We start from the raw sequence: 24,254 nt of genomic DNA, 5'->3' as shown, positions 1-24,254 counted from the left end.
AGGCTCTCCCTTTGCAAAACTAATGTCAAAGCATCGGTTCATGAGGACCAAAAAAAAAAAAAAATTGCCCCTCTGGACAAAACTTTCCTCTCTTCCTTTTCTATATTGTTGTTCACATATTATTAGTTAGCAATAGTTATTATATTCTTTTTACTGTTCCATCAAGGAAACATTCCGTTTCTTGAGGAAGCAAAGGGGGGAAATGTGGTAAAAAAAAAATATATGAAAGTTTTTTAACAGTTGTTTAGGATAACTGAAAGACGCCAGTTTTTTTTTTTTTTTAAGGACCACCCTTTCGGGGAGGAGACCAACGGCATGAGCTACGCACGCCAGTCCGCCTGCTGCGCACGTCAGACTGCCTGCTCGCACTCCACTTCCGGGGTGCGAGCTTAAAAGGCAAGGAGAGAATGGAAGTGAGAGTTTTTTTCCTGCTCTGCTGGTCTCCTGACTGCGCTGCACAGATGATCTCTCTGTCTCCCCAAAGGTGGCCTTCTCTTTTGGTGAGTTTTATATGGAATATAGACTAAGCTTAGACTTGAGACGATTTGTATTGTGCTTCTACTTTCCTATCCTTCTAATCTACATCACCTTGTGACTACCATACAATAAATGGTCTATCTAGAAAACCAGAAGCTTCTTCTATTTACTAGTCTGGGAGATAACTTAAGGGAAAGATTAAATAGGGTAGATTTATGATCTAATATCCAATTTTAAATCTCACACCAATGCAGAAATGTGTCATGAGATTGTACATATACAACCTCTATCTCAAACTATTTTCTGCCTTGGGGAGGGGGGAAAAGAAAAATTTGGAACTGAAAGTCTCACAAAAAACAAATGTTGAAAAATCTTACATATAACTGGAATAAAAATGCTTTTATGTTTTAAAAAAAGTTAGCACTATATCATACAACTCCTTTCAATTATTCCAATAAATTGACCTTTCTAGATTTCACTGAATGCATTTGTTTCTTCTATTCCAAACTTCTTCCTCAGCTCTGATCTTTCCACCAAAAATTCTTCAAAATCTTCTACTGTATTAAATATACACTTTTCCCCATATAGGACCATCACAAATTTTGCAGGATAGCTCATTATTGGTTGTAAGTCCAAATCTTTTGCCTTTCTAAATATTGTATTCCAAGATTCCCTCTCATTTTTTTTTCAATTCAGCTTTTTATTGCCAAAATTAATGTGGTGATGGATGTAAAGAAGTTATGTTTTGCAATACATAGCAAGCAATCAAAACCAAAAAGCCCTTCTTATTATTCAGAAGTTCTCAGTTTCACATTTAATATCCACCTGAGCACATCCTTTGGTTATTTGGTATTAATTAGACTTTCAAAGCTTTCTTCAGCATTTAACTAACTCTTTGCTGGTCAAAGGTACAGAGACTGTTTCCCCATATATAAATTGATCTCGGTCATAGTTCACCCTGATTACCAGGGAGCAACTGGGACAGGTGGCCACCTCTTCCCCTTTCTCCAAATCTTCCTGTTTCCTCTTCATACTTGAAATCTTTGATCTCCAACTCATTGTGAAATATTGACATCGTCAGCTCAGAATTCTTTCTATATTTACTCTGCCTTCTGTTCCTATTAAGTGTGGGTAGTTCTCACTTATGATTTCTTGAAATACAGCATCCAAGTTTTTACTAGATCAATGTTTTCAGGGAACCCAATAATTTTTATGTTATCTCTTCTTGACCAGTTTTCTAAGTCTGTTGTTTTAGTGACCAAATACCATACATTTCTTCTTCCATCTTTTCAATCTTTTCATTTTGTTCTAATATTTCTTGCTGTCTCAAAGATTCATTGATTTCTATTTGTTGTACTCTTGTTTTCTAGGACTCCACTTCTTGGGTAATGTCTACTACTTTCTTTTCTAAGTTATTTATTCTATTTCCATTTCTTTCCTCCAGATTTTTATTTCATTTTTTATCTCTTCCTTCATTACTTCTGGGAATTCATGTAGTCCTAGTGGAAAATCCACATTTTCCTTTGAATCTCTGTTTACATTTGTTATAGAGTTGCTTTCTCCTTCAAGAGCATCTCCAGATTTAATACTGGATGATGTTTTCATCTTTAATGTAGTCATCTTTCCAAGTTTAGTTTCAGAATTGAGATTTTGTGCTAAGCTGTAGTTATGTCCCCTCATAAGCTTCAGGGTGGGTTGACTACAGGGTCTTGCTCTCAGTTCCTTGTATTCTTGCACTGACTTCCACATCCAGGGATTAAGTGTCTGAACATTTAAGGTTTAGAGCTGAATGGTCAAAGGGCAATTGTCAGGAAAGAAACTCAGACTTCCTAGGTCAGGAATGTCCTGGGGTATGATGGGTGTGGGTGCCTACTACACCTCAGTCCTCTAGCACTTCCAAGTTCTCCACCCTAAGGTTTTTTGTTTTTGTTTTTTTAACAAAGGAAAAAGTCCTCTTGATTTTTTGCTTTTGCAGGCTACAGTCTTGGCTGAACTGGGATATTTCTTTCCATTCTTGTCTTTTCTATTCCCTGACTGATTTTTCAGTCCTCAGGTAAATGTCACTGACTCATAGTTTCTCACTGGATTTCACTGTAGAAAGGACTTGAGGGATTGTTGAAGTAGATACTCAGGATGTAGGTGGTCTGCTTCAGTATCAAAATCCAGACAGCCCATCCTAGAAGCTAACTTGTTGGAAATGTTGGTTTTCTTTCTTGTCCAGAAATGGATTCAATTAGATGACCTCTTCAAACTATGAGTCTCAAAAGGCGAAGGGGAATAGCTGAAGAAATTTTTGTGGATGGGAAACTTTAACTATTCAAAAGGAGTTATCCTAAAAGTTCCTCTTCTCTAGTGTCACAGGAATTCTGATTCCCTCTGGACAGAACCAGGAAGCCTTGCCCAATCTGAAACTTGACCCAGTCAACTTCTGAATACCTCCCCAACCAACAGGAAGCCCTTAAGAATGTGGAGTCAGAATTCTTTTTTCCCAAGCACCTTTTCCACTAGAGACCCACAGGAAGTAAAAGAGTCAGCAGGCCAGGAAAAGAAAAGACTAGGAGAGAGAGAATTCTCTCAGGATATAGCTAAATTGAACTTTTCTAGCCAAGTCTTCCCCAGAGGAGCACCTCTAGTCCAGATGACAAAAAGCCTCCTCTGTGCTTGTATTTTCAAAGCTAGTTCATGGTATCTGCAAGTTTTTGGTGCTTCTGAGGTGGTGTGATTTTGCAAAGGTTTTGGTCACTGCTTTCCTGGTGTGTGCTCTGGTCTTTGCTAAGGAAGGGTCCCTGCTCCCATGTTGGCACAAACACTGGCAATGTGTATTTGTAGACATATATGCCTATGTACATATATATGTATAGGTATTTTATATATATATATATATATATATATATATATATATATATATATATATATATATGCGTGTGTGTATATGTATGTGTGTATCTTTATATAACTTAGTTGGCATATTGTATTTCTTATTAGACTGTTGCTATTTGTACTTCATTCTTGAAGACCATGACATTAGTTGATGTCATGACTTGCATTGAATTGGATTGAAGTGAGAGATGACTGTGCAAGACCACCAACCTGTAAGGAATTAATTGTGATTTGGGGTTTCAATGATCCCATCTTTGGCTAAAATTAGAAACCCCAGCAGGCACCAGTGCATGCTGACCTCACACCAGACACCTGCACACCTACATGGGCCTGGCCAAATTATAATGGGGGAATCCAAGTGACTTTAACATCTGGAAGCCAGCCATAATTCCTTACAAACCTTACTCTCTCCTCCAGAGCTATCAGGGTCCAATAGAAAGACATTCATCAGGATGACTGGAGATGTCCAGGATGATTGAGGCAATTGGTGTTAAGTGACTTGTGCAAGGTCACACAGCTAGTAAGTGTCATGTGTCTGAGGCCAGATTTGAAATCATGTCCTCGTGACTTCAGAGACCAGTGTTCCATCCACTGTGGTACCTAGCTCTCCTCTCATTAGATTATAACGTCTTCAAAGGCAAAGAATGTCTGTTGCCTTTTTTTTTTGGTATGCTAAGTGTCTGACACATATTAGAGACTAAATAAATGCTTATTTATTGATTGATTAATGTGGGACTGATCTTTTATTCTACACTCTTAAATAGTCCTTTCATCCAGTTGATTACCAAATAGTCTCTTGTCTTCATTTTCTCTTTTCTTTAATCCATCTTCCATATGGATGCTAAATCAATTTTCCTAAAGTCTAGCCTTCACAATACCATTAATTTAGTCATGAAACTTCAGTAACTGTCCATATCAGTATAAATAAATATAAGCTCCCCTGGCATTTAAAGTCCTTCATAATCTGGCTTTAGCCTGTCTTTCCAGGCTGATTAAATTTTCTTATTCCTCATGCAATATACATTAAAACCAAGCAGGCCTACTTATTGTTCTCTATGTTTGACATTGGGGAGCTAGGCATCAGAGTGGTTAAAACTCAGGGCCAGAATTAGGAAGACATGAATTTAAATCTAGCTTTAGACACTTCCTGTGTGATCCTAACCAAGTCACTTAACTCTTATTTGCCTCAGTTCCTCATCTGTAAAATGTAGACACATTGGAGAAGAAAATGACAAACCATTTTAGTATCTTTGCTAAGAAAACTAATGGAGAAATCTATTGTTTTGAAGAGTTCACCACAACTGACTGACTTTAAAAAATAAAAAAGGGAGATTTTCAATTTCCTACCTCTTTGTATTGGCACCAGTTGACCTCTATAGTTCTCAAGTGCTTTCTTAACTTACTTTCTTTTTCTTTGTTTCTTTGTTTTTTGTTTTATTTTTCGGCAATGAGGGTTAAGTGACTTGCTCATGATCATACAGCTAGTAAGTGTCAAGTGTCTGAGGTCAGATTTGAATTCAGGTACTTCTGAATCCAGGGCCAGGGTTTTATCCACTGAGCCACCTAGCTGCCCCCACTTTCATTACATTCAATCCTTACCCATGGATGCCCTAAATCTCTTCTATTCTCAGATCTAATGCTTCTCCTCCAATAGACCTTTTATGATTACATCAGATATTAGTTACTCTGTACCTTTCCCATTACTGATTTTTAAAATATTATATATTTGCTTATATTTGTATGTGTGGACTTTATCTATTACAATGAAAGCTCCTTGAAGGCAAAGATTGTCTTGATTTTATATATTTTTTTTATTTCCTATGATTAACACAATGTATGGCACATTGTACCATTCACAAATGTTTCTTGATTTATTGTTACCATAAGTTCCATTATTCTATCTTATATTCTTATAGTATTTGTATTTTTCATTTTTACTTTGTCCAATTTTAAATTTTATTTCATTTAATAGATGATATGATTAATTTAAAGGCATTCATTTTAGTAATTCTAGGTGAACATTCTAATTTATATTTAATCAGTATGGGTAAACTATGTTCTTAGAACATCTAGTTATATCTTTATTTTTATATTACTACTTTGTGAAACTTGAAAAAGGTGCTTTTTTCAAGCAAGCAAAAGCATTGATTAAATACCTAGTATGTGGCATATACTGTTCTGTGACTATAAAATTATAAATTAAAAAGCTCCTAGTTAAAAGAAACTTAAAAACTGGGAGGATGAAAAGGTGAGTAACACATGCATGTACATACATATTTTTGTGTATATATGTATGTATATAGGTGTGTATGTATGCACATATACATAGAGATAGTTTATATACATATATACTATGATAAAATAATTATTAATAATTTATTGGGGACCCCGATTTAGTTGGCTACCTTATCTCTCACTTCAGAAAGCTCAGTTCTAAAGAAAGTTCTCATCTCTTTCAGGACAAGCCCAAAGGTACAATAGACATAGGGATATAGACTTTCATTTTAGTTCAGTGAACTGAGGGGATTAAGCCATACCTACTTAATGGACTTTGCTTTCAGTACCTTGGGGGATAGTCTTTTTAGATACACTTCCCCTGATGTCATCTGTAGAGGTCATTTTAATGTGGACCACCTCAGATCATGTCAACCAATTACATTAAATCAGTATTTGGTGACCTGCCTCTATCAAAAGAGGATAAAATCCAAGAATATGTGAGGCTATTGGCTGTTGCCATATTGGAATGCACGCTTGACATAGAAAGGCTGTAGGTTGGTGAGCACTCCCCTCTTAGGACAGGATAGACTGGTAAGTAATGTGCTCTTTCTCTTAGAGAGACATGGTGCCAGGGTGTTCCTCCTGTTTGTGTTAATTGGCATATGGTCAATACTCTTTTAATATTTAATATTAATATTTTATAACATAATTAATTATAAATTATTACTGCCAAAATAGGTATAATAGATATTATTATATAAATAGCCATTAATGTATAAGTAGCAATATTTTAGGAAACCCAGCTTAGTCCACCAATAATTTAGCAAACACAATTTGGTGACCATAAAACAAAACAAAATACACTATATACATATATATATCCACATATGCATACATATACACACATAAATATGTACATACATACATATTCAATATAGATATAAATACAAATAATTTGTATATACCTTTATATTATATTTATATATTTTCATAGTAAATGAAATATATGTGATGTGTAAAACTAAATGTGTGGGTCACCTTAAATTAGAAACTTTTAGCACCAGTCTTTGGGCATTAAGCACTTATTAAAGCATTGTAAAGAGAGAACACGTGGAGTTCAGAAACTTAAGAAGAAGAAGCCTATCTGCCCTAAAGGAGATATAAGAGTTCAGCCTGGCCTCCTTCTTCTCCTTCCCTTCTGCCACCATGAAATTCCAACCATGAAAAAGAGACAGAGCCAGGGAGCCAGCCACACTTCCTTCTTCCTGCCTCCTTCCCCTGGAAGAGGCCATCTTTAAAGCTGATTGGTTAGATTGGTTCACTGGGCTTGAGGGTGGTCTTGTTGTTGAATTCAAAGTCCTTAGCTTCTGCAGAACAATACCCTATTGATGACTGTCCAGGTGTGGTTTTGATTTAATTATCTTTAAGTAGGTTAATCAGCAAAGTCAACCACTCTCAGACAGTCTCACTTAATTCAATCAGTCTAGATTAATCTCCTCTGGTTGGGGCCTTTGGGCATTGAGAAAAAGCCTACTATATCTTAGATATATTCACATCTGTACATACACATATATCATGCAATGCATCTTTATATATACACTCATAAATTACATGTAACCCGCATATGTGTATGTGTGTATGCATATGTGGAGATAAATACATATATATGTATATATGCATATATATAATCACAGAAATACTATATCTAATATTATACTTATAAATCAATATATATTAAACACTATATAAATATGTACAACCCATACATGCACATACATATATGCGCACACACATACATGCACACAAAATTACATATATACATGTTTAGTAATACTAGTAATAGAAGTAGTAGTAGTAATAGTAGAAGTAGTAGTAGTCTTTGTTATTGTTGCTGTTGTAGTTGTAATGGCTGCTGTTCCTATGTTATATACTGGTGTATGAGACACAGAGGAGGAAGAGAAATATAAAGGAAACAGAGAGCCCAATTATTAGTCTTTACAAATCAGATAGGAAGCCATGCAAACAAAGGGTTTTTGGCTTATTTTTTTTTTTGCTTATTGAAAATTCATGGTGAATACAGTGATCTGTCTCCTTAAAAGTCAAGCAAGGTCTAAGAGTAATAACTTAGAATATTCTCTAAAATACACAGATTACAACAAACCATTATACATTCAGGAGGAGGGGCAAGGTCAGTACCATCCAAAGGCCAAGGCTCTAATTCTCTGACTTAGCAAAAGATGTCATATGAACCTAGTAGCAGAGAGATTTGAGTTTCAGAGCAAACCTGTCATTAACTCTTGCCAATTTGTTATTAAAAGAGGAAAAAGGTCTAAGTGCAATTCTTCAGCTTTAAATTCCCTGGCTTTTGTCAGTTGTCATAACCTTGGAAATATTTAAATGTGATATTTTGAATTTAATTGTCCATTAAATTATCTTTGCCAAATTCAAATGTCTCTGAATATAAGGGTTTCATGAAAATACAGTCATTTCATGACCTTATGATTCACAAAATACAACATTATATTAAATTCAGCTGAGCAGTAAAGTAGAAAAAAATACTTCCTTTAAACTATTTAGTATCAAAAGTTTGTGTTGCCTACCTTCAGGGAGCTCATATCCTTCCTTTATTGTATTTTGTTGTTGTTGTTGTTTTTTTTAATGAGGCAATTGGGGTTAAGTGACTTGCCCAGGATCACACAGCTAGTAAGTGTTAAGTGTCTGAGGCTGGATTTGAACTCAGGTACTCCTGACTCCAGGGCCGCTGCTCTATCCACTGCGCCACCTAGCTGCCCCATATCCTTCCTTTATTGTTACAGTTTTAATTGTGTGCATATACACAGAGATATGTATATATTGTAATATAATAATGTAATATATGATATATATAAATATTAAAATGTATACATGAATATATGAAAATTTTCAATTACATATATGTATAAACACTGATTTTAGCTATATGTATATATTCAATGCTAAAATGAATAGCAAAATGAAATTATATATAAAATATTTTGTTAATATTTTATTTGAATATTATATACATAGACATACATATATAAACATATATAAATGTGTATGTGTATATATATACACACACACATATATATACACATATATATGTGTGTGTGTATGTGTATGTATATATATATACATACACACACACACATTCATGGCTAAAATCAAACAGTTTCATAAACATCATTTGTCATATGAAGAAACTGTGATGGATTCTGGCAATGAAAAAAAATATATCACAGTTCCCAAACTTTCTGAGTTCATGATACCCAAACTCTTTCAGTATTTTTTTTTCAGAATGCTTAGAAGTCAAAATGAACACCTAATAATTAAATTTATTATTAGTTCGATCCAAATAACTATTTAGGTCCTAACAAGTTAGTAATTGTTTAAAATAATACAAATACTTTGACAGAAGAATATTATGTTTATTCCATTTTTATATAATCACCAATAATTATTAATTAGATATGTGTGTGTTGGCAACAGCACAGTTTTTCAAATGTTGGAAATGTATTGGATAATTCCAAACTGATTCCCTGTTTCACATTGATTTGCCCATGATATTTCCTTTTTATCCCAACAACTATTCAAAACTCAGCATTTCAAAAAAACTTTAGAAAAGAGAAAGTTGTACTTCCATACCTGAAAGTACAATGAAATAAAATGACATTTCAAACATTTGAGAAGACCTCATAGAAAGATCAAACATTAAAACTGTGAACTACCTTGAACTACTATTTTTCTCCCTCTCCTATGTATGTTGATTATCACAGATTTTACCTTGACAATTTAAAATATATAATGTCAACAGGGGCAGCTACATGGCTCAGTGGATAAAATACTGGCCTTGGATTCAGTAGGACCTGGGTTCAAATCCAGCCTCAGACATTTGACACTAGCTGTGTGACCCTGGGCAAGTCACGTAATGCTCAGTGCCCTGCAACAAAACAAAACAAAACAAATATACAATGTCAACCTTGGGCGAATTCTTCATCATGCTTTTGGGTACTACATCCACTGAAAGGGAGGAGAGAGGAGGAAAGGAGAGAAGAAGAAAAGGGAGAGGAGCATAATGGAAATATGACCTAGCTTTCCACATACTCAGATAATCTAAGATGAAGGCACATATGTAGTGGATAACAGGGACATGTTTCTGTCAGAAACCTGCACTTTAGGTGGGTTTAACTTCTTTACATTGCCTGCAGTCAAAACAGGATGAATTTTCAAAACTAGCAGACAGGAATTAACTTCTTTTTCCACCTTTGTTCAGGGACCACAGATCCCATATCAAGTACACTCTGAACTACACTAGATGGGCAGGAGTGGGGTAGGGGGTTGCTGTCTTGCAAATGTAATATGTCTTATTAAATCATAGATTTTTTATTGATAAGAAAGCAGTTCTAGAAATACATTGACTTACTCTTTTTTAGGCCTATGGGACTTATGTACTGGTAATTCCCATGCAATGATGGGATGCTTCTTCCTCTGTTTCTGCCTAAATACATATTGAGCAGAACATGGTAGCATCTTTCTGTGAATCATATTGGGGATATTCTAAGTGATATAATAGGTGACACAGTAGATAGAGCACAGGCCCGAACATTAGAAAGACCTCAGTCCAAATATGGCATCTAAGACTTACTTGCTCTTTGATCTCTGGCAAAACATGGTTTCTCTTAGTCACAGTGTTCTCATCTGTAAAATGGGAATAATGATATTACCTACTTTCCAGGGTTGTTGGGAAGATAGGTAAGATAATGACTGCAAATCTCTTAGCACAGTACCCATCATATTCTAGGTGTTTATTAAAACTTAGGTATTATTTTTTTCTATCCTCAGTCTAATTTGGCAGTAGTGAAAAAATATCTACTTTTAAAAAATATCATCTTCTACTGGTTTCTGAGATACAAACTTATCCTAGATTTCCTCACATGGTCATTCATCCAGATGGCTCTAGTGACACTCTGTATGGTTATGAATTTGAATTCTATATCCCCAACCCTTACATCTAGTCTTAGATTACAATGCTTCCAGAAAAAAAAAAAACTATACTTGTATGTTGAATAATCCTTATACATTTCAAAAGAACTAATTATATATTCCCACTATATTTATCCATGTGTTTGAGTTTTCCTTTCAAATGTCTTGTGAATTTATCCCTGACTTTCCATTTCCATGATCCCACTCATAAACTCCCAGGCTATGACCTAATAAACTTAGTCTTTCATTACTGCAATGACATTTTCTTGCTTCTAATCCTGCTTTCAGATGAAGAGTCCTAAAGCAACCTTTTGACATATAATTCTCCTGTTCAAGAAACTATGACTCAATATTACCTATTAATTCAATATTAAGGTAAATCTCCTTATTTTGGCATTTAAATCATTATAATTTTATTCCATGTTAGCCATCTAATATTAGTTCCCAATCCTTAACTACATGTATCTTCAGTGCATTATTCCCATAGTTCCTTTAATTGGTCATGGCTATGTCAAACTTCCCATCCGCTTTTCTTTTTATATATTATGCTTACCTGCCCTTCCAAAGTCTTACTTCTCCTTTAAGATTTAATTCAAATTTATCTTCTCTTGAAGTTTTTTTACATTATATTTAATCATGCTTATATTATGCTTCAATTATTTAAAATACATTTGTTTTGTCTTCCCAGTTCAACTGTAAGTCCGTAAAGGCCATGAAGCATGTCATAAACTTATTAGTTACAAAGTACAGTGCCAAAGACAATGTTAATCTCATTGTAGTCCAAGAATAAATCTATTTTACAATTATATTGAAATTTTTAGACCCTCATATAAGAGCATTATTGTTTATATCAGGGACTAAAAGCTTTGTTAATTCTGAACACCAAAGTTAAGAGTCATCAATGTTCATCATAGGGCAGAAAATCCCAATGATAATAATTTTGATGGAACCTTTAATGGGGACATAGAGACCTGGAAATTTTCTTCTATCTGAGTGCTCAATTAGTTCTAGAATTCTGTTGACCTGAGGAAGAGTTTACCCTAAATATTGTGACACTACATAAAGAGGCACAGAAGTAAAGGTGAGACATACCATAATAACCCTCCCCCCCCATAAACCTGGGGTATACTTTCCAATAAATGTACACAATGGTAGACACATATACAGGGTATGGATCTTCTTATAGAATCATGCTTCTAACCAATGTGTATGTCCAAAGCAACTCAATCTCAGGCAATCAAGAGTCTTCATAATATTCTCTTTGCATTTAATGTCTTTTCTGGGTATTTTTTTTTCAGATGGGCCTTCTTAACCATGTCCTCTCCATTTGCCACCTTCACATTTCTGGGATTTATTATCTTCTCAACTGAAATAGTATCTACTCTTCAGAATTGTGCCTGAATTTTACTAATGGGATTAATTACTATTAATTGTGGTGTCTCCTACTGAGAAAGAATCTTCCCCACAAGATGTCATAGTTGAGGAATGAGGATATAGAAGAGGAGAAGCAGGAAAAGTTCCCCCTGGGAATTGATAAATAGTTCCTTCTTAAAAGATGGGCTCGGGGGGCGGAGCCAAGATGGCAGAGAGGAAGCAGCAAGCTGCCTGAGCTCTCCTTATGTTCCCTCAAAACAAACATTAAATCAAGCCTCTGGACGGATTCTGAAACTACAGAACCTGCAAAGAGACAGAGAGACACAGTCCTCCAACCAGAGATAATTTAGAAGACTTCAGGAAAAGGTCGGTCTGACTTGGGCAAAAGGGAGCCCCAGCGCAGGGCAGCAACCCAGCGCCGAGGGGGTCGGGGCAAGTCAGCAGGAGCTGCGGGCCACAGTCGAACAACTGAGACTCCCGGAACCTGGTTCAAAAATCTGGTGGCCAAGAAGGACAGTGGAAAAACCTACCTGCACCGGCCAAGAGGGCCACGAACGGCAGGATCAGACGCCGGGGTCTGGCGCCTGGCTGGCCGAGCACAATCAGACAGGAAGTGCAGGGTGGGGGATCTCCACACACCATAAAGGCCTCAGAGTAAAAGCCCGGTCACACAGCACCTATACACCTGCACAAGAAGCCCCAAACAGGGACCCTGGTGCCCCCAGAGCAGACCTCAACTTAAAGAATAAATAAATAAGCTGCAATAATGAGTAAGAAGCAAAAAAGAGCCCTCTCCATTGAGAGCTTCTGTATCAATAGGGAAGAAGCCAACACAAACTCAGATGAGGACAATAGCCTCAAATTGGCTACATCTGAAGCCTCACAAGGGAAGGTGAATTGGTCGCAAGAACAAAAAACCTCCCTGGAAGAGCTCAAAAAGGATTTAAAAAATCAATTGCAAGAGGTAGAAGAAAAAATGGGGAGAGAAATGAAAGCAAAACAAAAAAACTATGAAAAAAGAATCAGCAGCTTGGAAAAGGAAGCTGAAGAAAACAAAGCCTTAAAAAATTCATTTGGCCAAATGGAAAAAAAGCTGCATAATCTCATTGAAGAAAACAATACCTTAAAAAATTCACTTAGCCAAATGGAAAAAAAGGTGCATAATCTCACTGAAGAAAACAATACCTTAAAAAATTCACTTAGCCAAATGGAAAAAAAGGTGCATAATCTCACTGAAGAAAACAATGCCTTAAAAATTAAAGTGGGACAGTTGGAAGATAAGGAATCCATGAGACACCAAGAATCAGTCAAGCAGAATAAAAAAAATGAAAAAATAGAAGAAAATGTGAAATACCTCATTGGAAAGACAACTGATCTGGAAAACAGATCGAGGAGAGACAATTTGAGAATCATTGGACTGCCTGAAAGCCATGACCAGAAAAAGAATCTAGACACCATATTCCAAGAAATTATTAAGGAGAACTGCCCTGATATCATAGAATCAGAGGATAAAATCATCATTGAAAGAATCCACCGATCACCTCCTGAAAGAGACCCCAAAAGGAAAACTCCAAGGAATATTGTAGCCAAATTCCAGAATTATCAGGTGAAGGAGAAAATACGCCAAGCAGCCAGAAAGAAGCAATTTAAATATCATGGAGCCACAGTCAGGATTGCTCAGGACCTGGCAGCTTCAACATTAAAGGACCGCAAGGCTTGGAATATGATATTCCGGAAAGCAAAGGAGCTTGGATTGCAGCCGAGAATCTATTACCCGGCAAAAATGTGTGTTTTCTTTCAGGGGAAAAGATGGACATTCAATGACATTGGGGACTTTCAATCGTTCCTGGTGAAAAGACCAGAACTGAATAGAAAATTTGATCTCAACATACAAGACTCAAGAGAAGTTTAAAAAGGTAAACAGAGGGGAAAAAAAAGTTACCCTATTAGGTTAAACTGTTTATATCTCTACACAGGAAGATAATACTCATAACTCTTAAGAACTGTAAATGTATTTGGGCAGAGAGAAGGACTGTATAGAGAGGGTATAAATATAAATTGTCTTTGATGTGATGATACAAAAGAATTAAGGGGATAAAAAGGGAGTCTATGGGGAGGAGAGGAAAGGGGAGGTGGAATGGGATGAATTATATCATATGAAGAGGTGGAAAAAAAACCTATTACAATAGAGGGAAAGAAAGGAGGGGGGAACATGGTTTCAACCCTATTCTCATTAGATTTGACTCAAAGAGGGAATAACATATACGTTCATTGGGATAAAGAAACTTAACTCATTCTTTTTTTTTTTTTTTTTTTTTTGCGGGGCAATGGGGGTTAAGTGACTTGCCCAGGGTCACACAGCTAGTAAGTGTTAGGTATCTGAGGCTGGATTTGAACTGAGGTACTCCTGAATCCAGGGCCAGTGCTTTAACCACTGTGCCATCTAGCTGCCCCCAACTTAACTCATTCTTTAGGGAAACAAAAGGGGAAGGGAAAGGGGGGGACTGATAGAAAAGAGGACAAAAGCAAGGGAGAAAAGGGTAAAGAAAAGAGAGGGGGGGTGATAAAAAGGGAGGGCAGATTGGGGGAGGCAGGGGTAAGAAGTAAAACATCGGTGAGGAGGAATAGGGTGAAAGAAGGGGGGAAAAGTACAAAGGGGGTAAATAGAATGGAGGGGAATAGACAGTCAGTAATAATAACTGTGAATGTGAATGGGATGAACTCGGCTATAAAACGGAAGCAAATTGCAGAGTGGATTAAAAACCAGAACCCTACAATATGCTGTTTACAAGAAACACATTTGAAACAGAGAGATACACACAGAGTAAAGGTAAAAGGCTGGAGCAGAATATATTATGCCTCAGCTAAAGTAAAAAAGGCAGGGGTAGCAATCCTTATCTCAGACAAAGTGCAGGCAAAAATAGATCTCATTAAAAGAGATAAGGAAGGAAATTACATCTTACTTAAAGGTACTATAGATAATGAAGTAATATCAATATTAAATATGTATGTGCCAAGTGGTATAGCATCTAAGTTCTTAGAGGAGAAGTTAAATGAGTTACAAGAGGAATTAGATAGTAATACTATACTAGTGGGGGATCTGAATCTCCCCCTCTCAGAATTAGATAAATCTAGCCAAAAAATAAATAAGAAAGAAGTGAAAGAGGTGAATAGATTACTAGAAAAGTTAGACATGATAGATGTCCGGAGAAAATTGAATGGGGATAGAAAGGAATATACCTTTTTTTCAGCAGTACATGGCACATTTTCAAAAATTGACCATGTAATAGGGCACAAAAACATCATAGTCAAATGTAGAAAGGCAGAAATAGTAAATGCATCCTTCTCAGATCATGATGCAATAAAAATTACATGTAAGAAAGAGCCAGGGAAAAGTAGAATGAAAATCAATTGGAAACTAAATAATTTCATTCTAAAGAATGAATGGGCCAAACAAGAAATCATAGAAACAATCAGTAACTTTATCCAAGAGAATGACAATAATGAGACAACATACCAAAATCTATGGGATGCAGCCAAAGCAGTGCTTAGGGGAAAATTTATAGCTCTAAATGCTTACATGAATAAGAAAGAGAAAGAGGAGATTAATGAATTGGGCATGCAACTTAAAAAGTTAGAAAAAGAACAAATTAGAAATCCCCAATTAGACACTAAATTAGAGATCCTGAAAATTAAAGGAGAAATTAATAAGATTGAAAGCAAAAAAACTATAGAATTAATCAATAAAACTAAGAGCTGGTTTTATGAAAAAACCAATAAAATAGATAAAATATTGGTTAATTTGATTAAAAAAAAGAAAGAAGAAAACCAAATTACCAGTATTAAAAATGAAAAGGGTGATGTTACCACCAAGGAAGTGGAAATTAAAGCAATAATTAGAAAATATTTTGCCCAACTGTATGCCAATAAATTTGACAATCTAAATGAAATGGATGAATATTTACAAAGATACAAACTGCCCAGGTTAACTGAAGAGGAAATAAAATCCTTAAATAAACCCATATTAGAAAAAGAAATCGAACAAGCTATTAATGAACTCCCTAAGAAAAAATCCCCAGGGCCAGATGGGTTTACGGGTGAATTTTACCAAACATTTAAAGAACAATTAATTCCAATATTATACAAATTATTTGGAAAAATAGGTGAAGAAGGAGTTCTACCAAATTCGTTTTATGACACAAATATGGTGGTGATACCAAAACCAGGCAAAGCAAAAACAGAGAAAGAAAATTATAGACCAATCTCCCTAATGAATATTGATGCTAAAATCTTAAATAAGATATTAGCAAGGAGATTACAGCAAGTGATCACCAGGATAATACACTATGACCAGGTGGGATTTATACCAGGAATGCAGGGCTGGTTCAACATTAGGAAAACTATTAACATAATCAACCACATCAATAAGAAAACCAACCAAAATCATATGATTATCTCAATAGATGCAGAGAAAGCTTTTGACAAAGTACAGCACCCATTCCTAATAAAAACACTAGAGAGTTTAGGAATACGGGAGCTTTCCTTAGAATAATAAACAGAATATTACCCTATTATTATTTTCTGATGAAGAAACCTAAAGCCATCAGCAAGTATTATATGCAATGGAGATAAATTAGAGGCTTTCCCAATAAGATCAGGGGTGAAACAGGGATGTCCATTATCACCCCTATTATTTAATATTGTTCTAGAAATATTAGCTTTAACAATCAGAGAAGAGAAAGGAATTAAAGGAATTAGAATAGGCAAGGAGGAAACAAAACTATCACTCTTTGCAGATGATATGAAGGTATACTTAAGGAATCCTCGAGAATCAAGTCAAAAATTACTTGAAACAATTAACAACTTTAGCTAAGTAGCAGGATATAAAATAAATCCACATAAATCATCAGCATTTCTATACATGACCAACAAAGTCCAGCAGCAAGAGATAGAAAGAGAAATTCCATTTAAAGTAACGGTAGATAATATAAAATACTTGGGAGTCTACTTGCCAAGACAAACCCAGGAACTCTATGAACACAATTACCAAACACTCTTCACACAGATCAAATCAGATCTAAATAATTGGAAAGATATCAATTGCTCATGGATAGGCAGAGCTAATATAGTAAAAATGACAATACTGCCTAAATTAATTTACTTATTCAGTGCCATACCAATCAGACTACCTAAAAATTATTTTACACAGCTAGAAAAAATAATAACAAAATTCATCTGGAAAAACAAAAAATTAAGAATATCCAGGGAAATAATGAAAAAAAATTCACAGGAAGGTGGGTTAGCGGTACCAAACCTGGAGCTTTACTATAAAGCAGCAGTCATCAAAACTATCTGGTACTGGCTAAAAAATAGAGTGGTAGATCAATGGAATAGGCTAGGCTCAGGAAATGCAGTAGTAAGTGACACTAGTAATGTAGTGTTTGATAAACCCAAAGACTCCAGCTTCTGGAATAGGAACTCAGTATTTGACAAAAACTGCTGGGAAAATTGGAAGATAGTATGGCAGAAATTAGGCATAGACCAACATCTTACACCTTATACTAAAATAAGGTCAAAATGGATACATGATTTAGACATAAGAGGTGATACCATAGGTAAATTAGGAGAGAAAGGAATAGTGTACCTATCAGATCTTTGGAAAGGAAAACAGTTTTTGACCAAACAAGAGATAGAGTATATTATAAAATGCAAAATGGATGATTTTGATTATATTAAATTAAAAAAAATTTGTACAAACAGAAGCAATGCATCCAAAATTGGAAGGGAGGCAGAAAGCTGGGAAACAATTTTTGAGGCCAGTGCTTCTGATAAAGGCCTCATCTCTAAAATATATAGGGAATTAAATCAAATTTATAAGAATCCAAGTCATTCCCCATTTGAGAAATGGTCAAAGGATATGAACAGGCAGTTTTCTGATGAAGAAACCAAAGCTATCTTTTCCCATATGAAAAAATGCTCTAAATCTCTAATGATTAGAGAGATGCAAATTAAAACAACTCTGAGGTACCACCTGACACCTATCAGATTGGCTAAAATGACAAAAAAGGAAGATAATAAATGTTGGAGAGGCTGTGGGAAAATTGGAACACTAATGCATTGTTGGTGGAGCTGTGAGCTGATCCAACCATTCTGGAGAGCAATTTGGAATTATGCCCAAAGGGCGATAAAGCTGTGCATACCCTTTGACCCAGCAATTCCACTTTTAGGTCTTTTGCCCAAAGAAATCATGGAAGGGGGAAAGGGACCCACATGTACAAAAGTATTTATAGCTGCTCTTTACGTGGTAGCAAGGAATTGGAAGTTGAGGGGGTGCCCATCAATTGGGGAATGGCTGGACAAGTTGTGGTATATGAATACAATGGAATACTATTGTGCTGTAAGAAATGATGAGCAGGAAGAGTTCAGGGAAACCTGGAGGGTCTTACGTGAGCTGATGATGAGTGAGATGAGCAGAACTAGAAGAACATTGTACACAGTATCATCAACATTGAGTGTTGACCTACTGTGATGGACTATATTCTTCTCACCAATGCAATGGTACAGAAGAGTTCCAGGGAACTCATGATAGAAGAGGATCTCCAAATCCAAGAAAAAAAAAGAAAGAAAGAACTGTGGAGTATAGATGCTGATTGAACCATATTATTTCTTTTGTTTTGGGTGCTGTTGTTTTTTTTTTTTCCTTTCTATTTTGAGGTTTTGCATCACTGCTCTGATTCTTTCTCTTGTAACAGGATTAATGCAGAAATAGGATTAATGTTATTATGTGTATATATATGTGTGTGTGTATATATATATATATATATATATATATATATATATATATATGTATATGTATAGAGATATATAGATATTACCTATATCAGATTACCTGCTGTCTAGGGGAGGGGTGAGGGAGGGGTGGGAGGGAGAAAAATCTGAAATTGTAAAGCATGTATAAACAAAAGTTGAGAACTAAAAAAAAATAAATAAATAAAATTAAAAAAAAAAAAGATGGGCTCTTCTTAATTGACTCTCTTCCTTACTCACAAAGCTCATAGGTCTGTTTCCTGCTTAGGTCACCAAGGTTGTAACTCATCCTTATGTAGTCAATGGCTAAATGCTTTGTATTTGAATAATTTTTGAACAGAGATCTTATTCACTCATAAATCAGCACCTCATTGTCCCTATTACTAACTATTCCATTTGATATTTCTTCATAATAAATTTCCTAATTAATTTCTTTTCAATGCCTATTAACCAATTAACCTAAATTTTCTTTTACAAAGAAGTATTTACTGAGAAAGGATAGCAAAGTTGGAACTAATAAAACCTCTTCCCAAACCAGTGAAGACTCTTCATACTCCTACTTCATCTCTTGCTCAACAGAGTCTTTAGTGAAGCAAGCTAGGGATAGTGGCCTGATTGAGCCTTCCCAGGGTTTTCTACTTTAGCAAGCAGAAGTGGACTTGGCCTTGTCCTTCTCTCTTGAAGTGGGAAATCAGAAATAACCAAAACAACTGCAAAGTGAAGATCTGTGCCTAAATATGTTTTGAAGAGAACCTAAAATAGACTTAAGTTATTTCTGACTTTTAACAACTGTACCCCAACCCTTTCATATGTACAGGGCATTGTTGTCCACCAATGAGGAAAGCATCTCATATGAATAAGCTTTGGGACCATGATTACACCAAACAAAACTAAACAACACTAACATCAAACAAGGAGAGAGAGATTGTGTTAGTTCTTGTCTTTTTGTTGAACACTTAGATCTATCTTATCAATCAATACAAAGACTTTTCATAACCATCATGAATTCTCAGAGAAGAAGGGCCAGTAATAAGTTACTTTCACATGCTCTAAGGAAAAGAGGTAGGGCAGCTAATTGGCATAGTAGACAGTGTGCTTGTTAGACTTCTTGAAATTGTGTGCTATTGGATATAGAATAAGCCCCAGGTCAGTGTGACAGGTACAGGGGAAACCTATCTCCTCTCCTGGTAATGTAGGTAGGGAAAGATCCATGATAGTCTGCCATCTGAGGATTTTTTGATGTGACAATGAGATAAAAGTATTGAGAGGATGCCCCAGTTTTGGAAAAGGTGAGTGGGCTATGCTTGTCAGGCTCTTGAATATTTTAGTATGGAAATCATGTACACACATCTTTTTTGAAACTAATCAGACAAGTTACATGTGATGTCTTATTGTTACATTTGGCAGAAAACTGACTAAAAAGTTAATTTTTTATAGAAAAGTAGGAGTATATGGATGGTCATATAGGTAAAACTTTGGGCATCCCCTCTCAAACATGGGGCCCCCAGAATAAGTAAACTAGATAGATGGTATTCTGTAGGTTTGAATACATTCAATGTGATATTTCATAAGCTCCCATGGATTTGCTTCTCTGTCTCTCTCTCTCTATTTCTGTCTCTCTGTCTCTGTCTCTGTATGTAAAAAAAATAAAGCAAAAAAAAACTTTAGTGAATGGTTTGTTTTGGAAAGTAATGGTTAATGCTAAGATAAGTTTAGATTTTTATGTTAAAAGATACTTTGGAGAGCTTGACCTTGATCAGAGAGAAAATAACAAGCAATTAATCACCAAGATATCATGTGGATATTAAAATAGATGAACAATGAAAAATTTTGGAAAAGAAGAAATCAAGCAATGCTTTTAGAAAAGATTTCTAAGTTTCATAGATATTTTTCAACATCCTTTGGTAAAGTAAAATAATGGGTATTGAAAAAGAAACATTTTCCCCTTTATCTTGAATTACACTGAAGCTAATCCCGTATGCTGATATGTACATACAAATTAGTATTGACTTTATAATTATGAAATTGTCATAGAAATTCTGCTGTGTGGAGACTTTTAGAAATGATTGAGGAAACCATTGAAAATATTGCCCAACGCTTAGAGTTAAATGTGTTGAATAAACAAGACCATTGATCTTATTTATGATCAACTGTACTGATGACTATTGCCTATAAGTTATTATTCCCCTTATGAATTTGCTTATTTATAATGCTTTATTTTGAGATGTCAATATATACATTTAGAATAGTAAAATCACAAATTGTGACACCTGAAAGAGAATTCAGAGACTCTCTAATTCAAACCCTTCATTTTATAGATGAGGTGGATCACATTTGAAGCTAAAATTAAGAAAGCAGGGAGTGATTTGGCTATCACCTCATAGATAGTCTCTCAAGAAGAATTTTAAAACCAAATTTCTTGATTTCAATTCCAGTGATGGATCTACAACACATACTCTCTCAAAAATAAACAAATAAATGTTGGGCATTCATAAGGTACAGTTTGGTTTAAAAAGTGCTTTTCTTATGCTAACTTAATTAAGGCTTACAGAAACTCAAATTGGTTTTCTAGCTTTTAATATTCTAGTTTTCTGTGCACTCTGCCATGGGTATTTCTAATAATCAGAGAGCAAATTATTTTCTTGGGGTACATAGGAATTAGTTTATCCTCTAAGTGATCAGATGACTGACAACCTGAAACAAAGTGCATCTTTCTCCTCCAACCTACCTTTCATTTTACTTCCTAATCCCAGTTATCTCAACAGTCAACAATCAAGTGGTAAGCCAAAACAATCAAATTCCCACTCTTGTCAGTTATATTTGACACCCTGATTTTTGAAATCTGGGTTCTCGCATCTTATACATTATTCCTCCTATTCTTTCTAATTTCTTCTATTATTGATCAAAACCCTCACATCCTTAAACTTTTCACTCAACATTCCTTCCACAGGCACAATTTAACTGGAAACAGACTCTCCTCTAAGGATGCCACATATCTAGCACACTTTTAATAAAGAAAGGGAGGTGGGGATGGTCTTTGCTCACTTCCCCTTCTTCTCAGCTAGTTCTAGATCATTCCTTTACCTCCAGCATTCACTAACCTTTATCTTTTTAAACCATCTCAATTCATTTATACTACTCTTTCCCTTACCTTTTTGATATCATGTCCTAATGAACAGGTTGTTCTCACAAACTTGTCAATATCTTTAGCATCTGCCACGGAATTTTCCTCTCCCTTGACATCATAGTTTAGGACTTTGATACTCATTTTTAAACAACTTGACTACACAATGCCTCGTGTATCTATCTTTCTATAATCTTTCTATCTATTTATCTATCTACATATCTATATTTTCTCCATCTTCCCCTCTACTGCATAAGCTTTTTCTTCTTTCTTTTATGTGAACCACTTTTCCCCAATATGCCTCTCCATTTCCCTTTCTTCCAGTGCATTCCTCTTATCCCTTAATTTTATTTTGAAGATGTCATCATGGGTCAGGTAGGTGACACAGTGGACAAAGCACTAGCCATGGACTCATAAGGCCCTGAGCCTACATTTGGCCAAAGACATAAACCAACCCATCCTGCCTGCTCCACAAAAAAACAAAGATAAACAAAACAAAAAATAAATGCTTTCCAAACATCATCCATTCATATTCAATTCACACCTGTGCCCTCTAAGTATATTCCTTTCAGCTTTCCTAATACTGAGAAATATCTTATGTGTTAGAAGTATTATCGTCCCATGTAGGAATGTAAACATTTCAGTCTTTTAATATCCCTAATGATTTCTTTTTCCTGTTTACCTTTTGATGCTTCTCTAGGGTCTTGTATTTGAAAGACAACTTTTCTATTCAGTTCAGGTCTTTTCATCATGAAGGTCTGAAAGTCCTCTTTTTCCTTGAGGTCCCATGTTTTACTCTGAAAAATTAAATAAAATTTTGTTGAGTACCTGATTCTTGGCTGTACTCCTAGTTCCTTTGCCCTCTGGAATACCATATTCCATTCCCTCTGGTTCTTTAATGTAAATGCTGCTAGATATTGTGTTATCCTGACTGTAGCTCCACAGTACATGAAATTCTTTTTTCTAGCTGTTTGCAATATTTTCTCCTTGACCTGGGATCTATGGAATTTGACTATAATATTCCAGGAAGTTTTCCTTTTGGGATCTCTTTGAGAAGGTGATCTGTGGATTCTTTCAATTTCTATTTTACCTTCTGCTTCTAGAAGATCAGGGCAATTTTCCCTGATAATATCTTGGAAGATGATGTCTAGGCTCTTTTTTTGATCATGGTTTTCAGGTAGTCCAGTGATTTTCAAATTATCTCTGCTGGATCTATTTTTCAGGTCAGCTCTTTTTCCAAGGAGATATTTCCTATCACCCTCTATTTATTTTTTTTTATTCTATTTGATTTGCTTTCCTGTGTCTTGGTTACTCATTAAGTCACTAGCTTCCATTTATTCAATCTTAATTCTTAGGCAATTATTTTCTTCAGAGAGATTGTATATCTCCTTTCCCATTTGCCTTTTCAAGCTGTTGACTTTTTTTCTTATGACTATCCTGCATCACTCTCATTTCTCTTTCCATTCTTTCTTCCATCTCTCTAAATCTTCCTTCTATCTCTCCTATTTTCTCTTCAAAGTCACTTTTGAGTGATTCCATGGCCTAAGACCAATTCATATTTTTCTTGAAAGCTTTGGATTTTGGAGCTTTGACTTTGTTATTATCTTCTTCTGAGGGTGTATTCTGGTCTCAACCTACCTGGCCAGTGAGTAACCATGGCAGCTTTCTATTTGACCCAGAAACAGAAGTCTGATTGAAATCTGATTCTCTATTGTTGGAAGCTTGGAATACCTATGCCCCTTCCCAACTGGACCACCACCATTCTATTCAGCCTACTGCTTCTGAACCAGGGTGCTTCACCCCAACTCCAGCAGAGACTACAGCTACTTCACTTCTGCCAACCACCAAACCCCCTCACTGGTCCACAAGTTGAGCCTCAGTAGAAGCCGCTGGGGCTGAAGATTCCAAGGAGTTTGAAGCACTGTTTCTTCCTGGCTGGTTCCCGACCATTCGCTGAGCTCCTCTCTCAGCCTGATCAGCAGATAATCACAATCCCTATTTTTTGCTCAAAAATATTATCACTCTCTTCTTATGTGCATTAGGCTGTTCTGTTTTTCTGTTTGTTTTTCTGTTCTGTTCTGTTCTGTTCTGTTTTGTTTTTATGGCATTATTTGGGAGTGAGTGGACAGGTTTATCTGGAGCTTGTAGGAGTCACAGCTTCTCCTCTGACATCTTGGCTCTGCCCTCTATCTATCTATCTATCACCTGTCATGTATCAAACTATGTATCTTTTTTATAACTCTAGTTCAGCCATAAGGCAATTTGGTCATACCCAGCACTTAATACCCTGAAATTTGGAATTTTGTCATATGAGCAAATGCTTCTTGTCTATGTATTATATACTCTTATTAACACCAAAATCACTTATTTCTCA

At 35.6% G+C, this 24,254-nt stretch overlaps 1 pseudogene; it reads right to left on the bottom strand.

Annotated features, from left to right (window-relative positions):
* Positions 1–1,353: 1,353 nt before the first annotated feature.
* Positions 1,354–1,552, bottom strand: LOC122734613 (annotated as a pseudogene).
* Positions 1,553–24,254: the final 22,702 nt, after the last annotated feature.

This window comes from Dromiciops gliroides, chromosome 1 (assembly GCF_019393635.1).
Source record: "Dromiciops gliroides isolate mDroGli1 chromosome 1, mDroGli1.pri, whole genome shotgun sequence".
Taxonomy (NCBI): Eukaryota; Metazoa; Chordata; class Mammalia; order Microbiotheria; family Microbiotheriidae; genus Dromiciops; species Dromiciops gliroides.
Note: the sequence above shows the minus strand (reverse complement) of the source record. Positions and strands in the feature narration are given on the sequence as shown.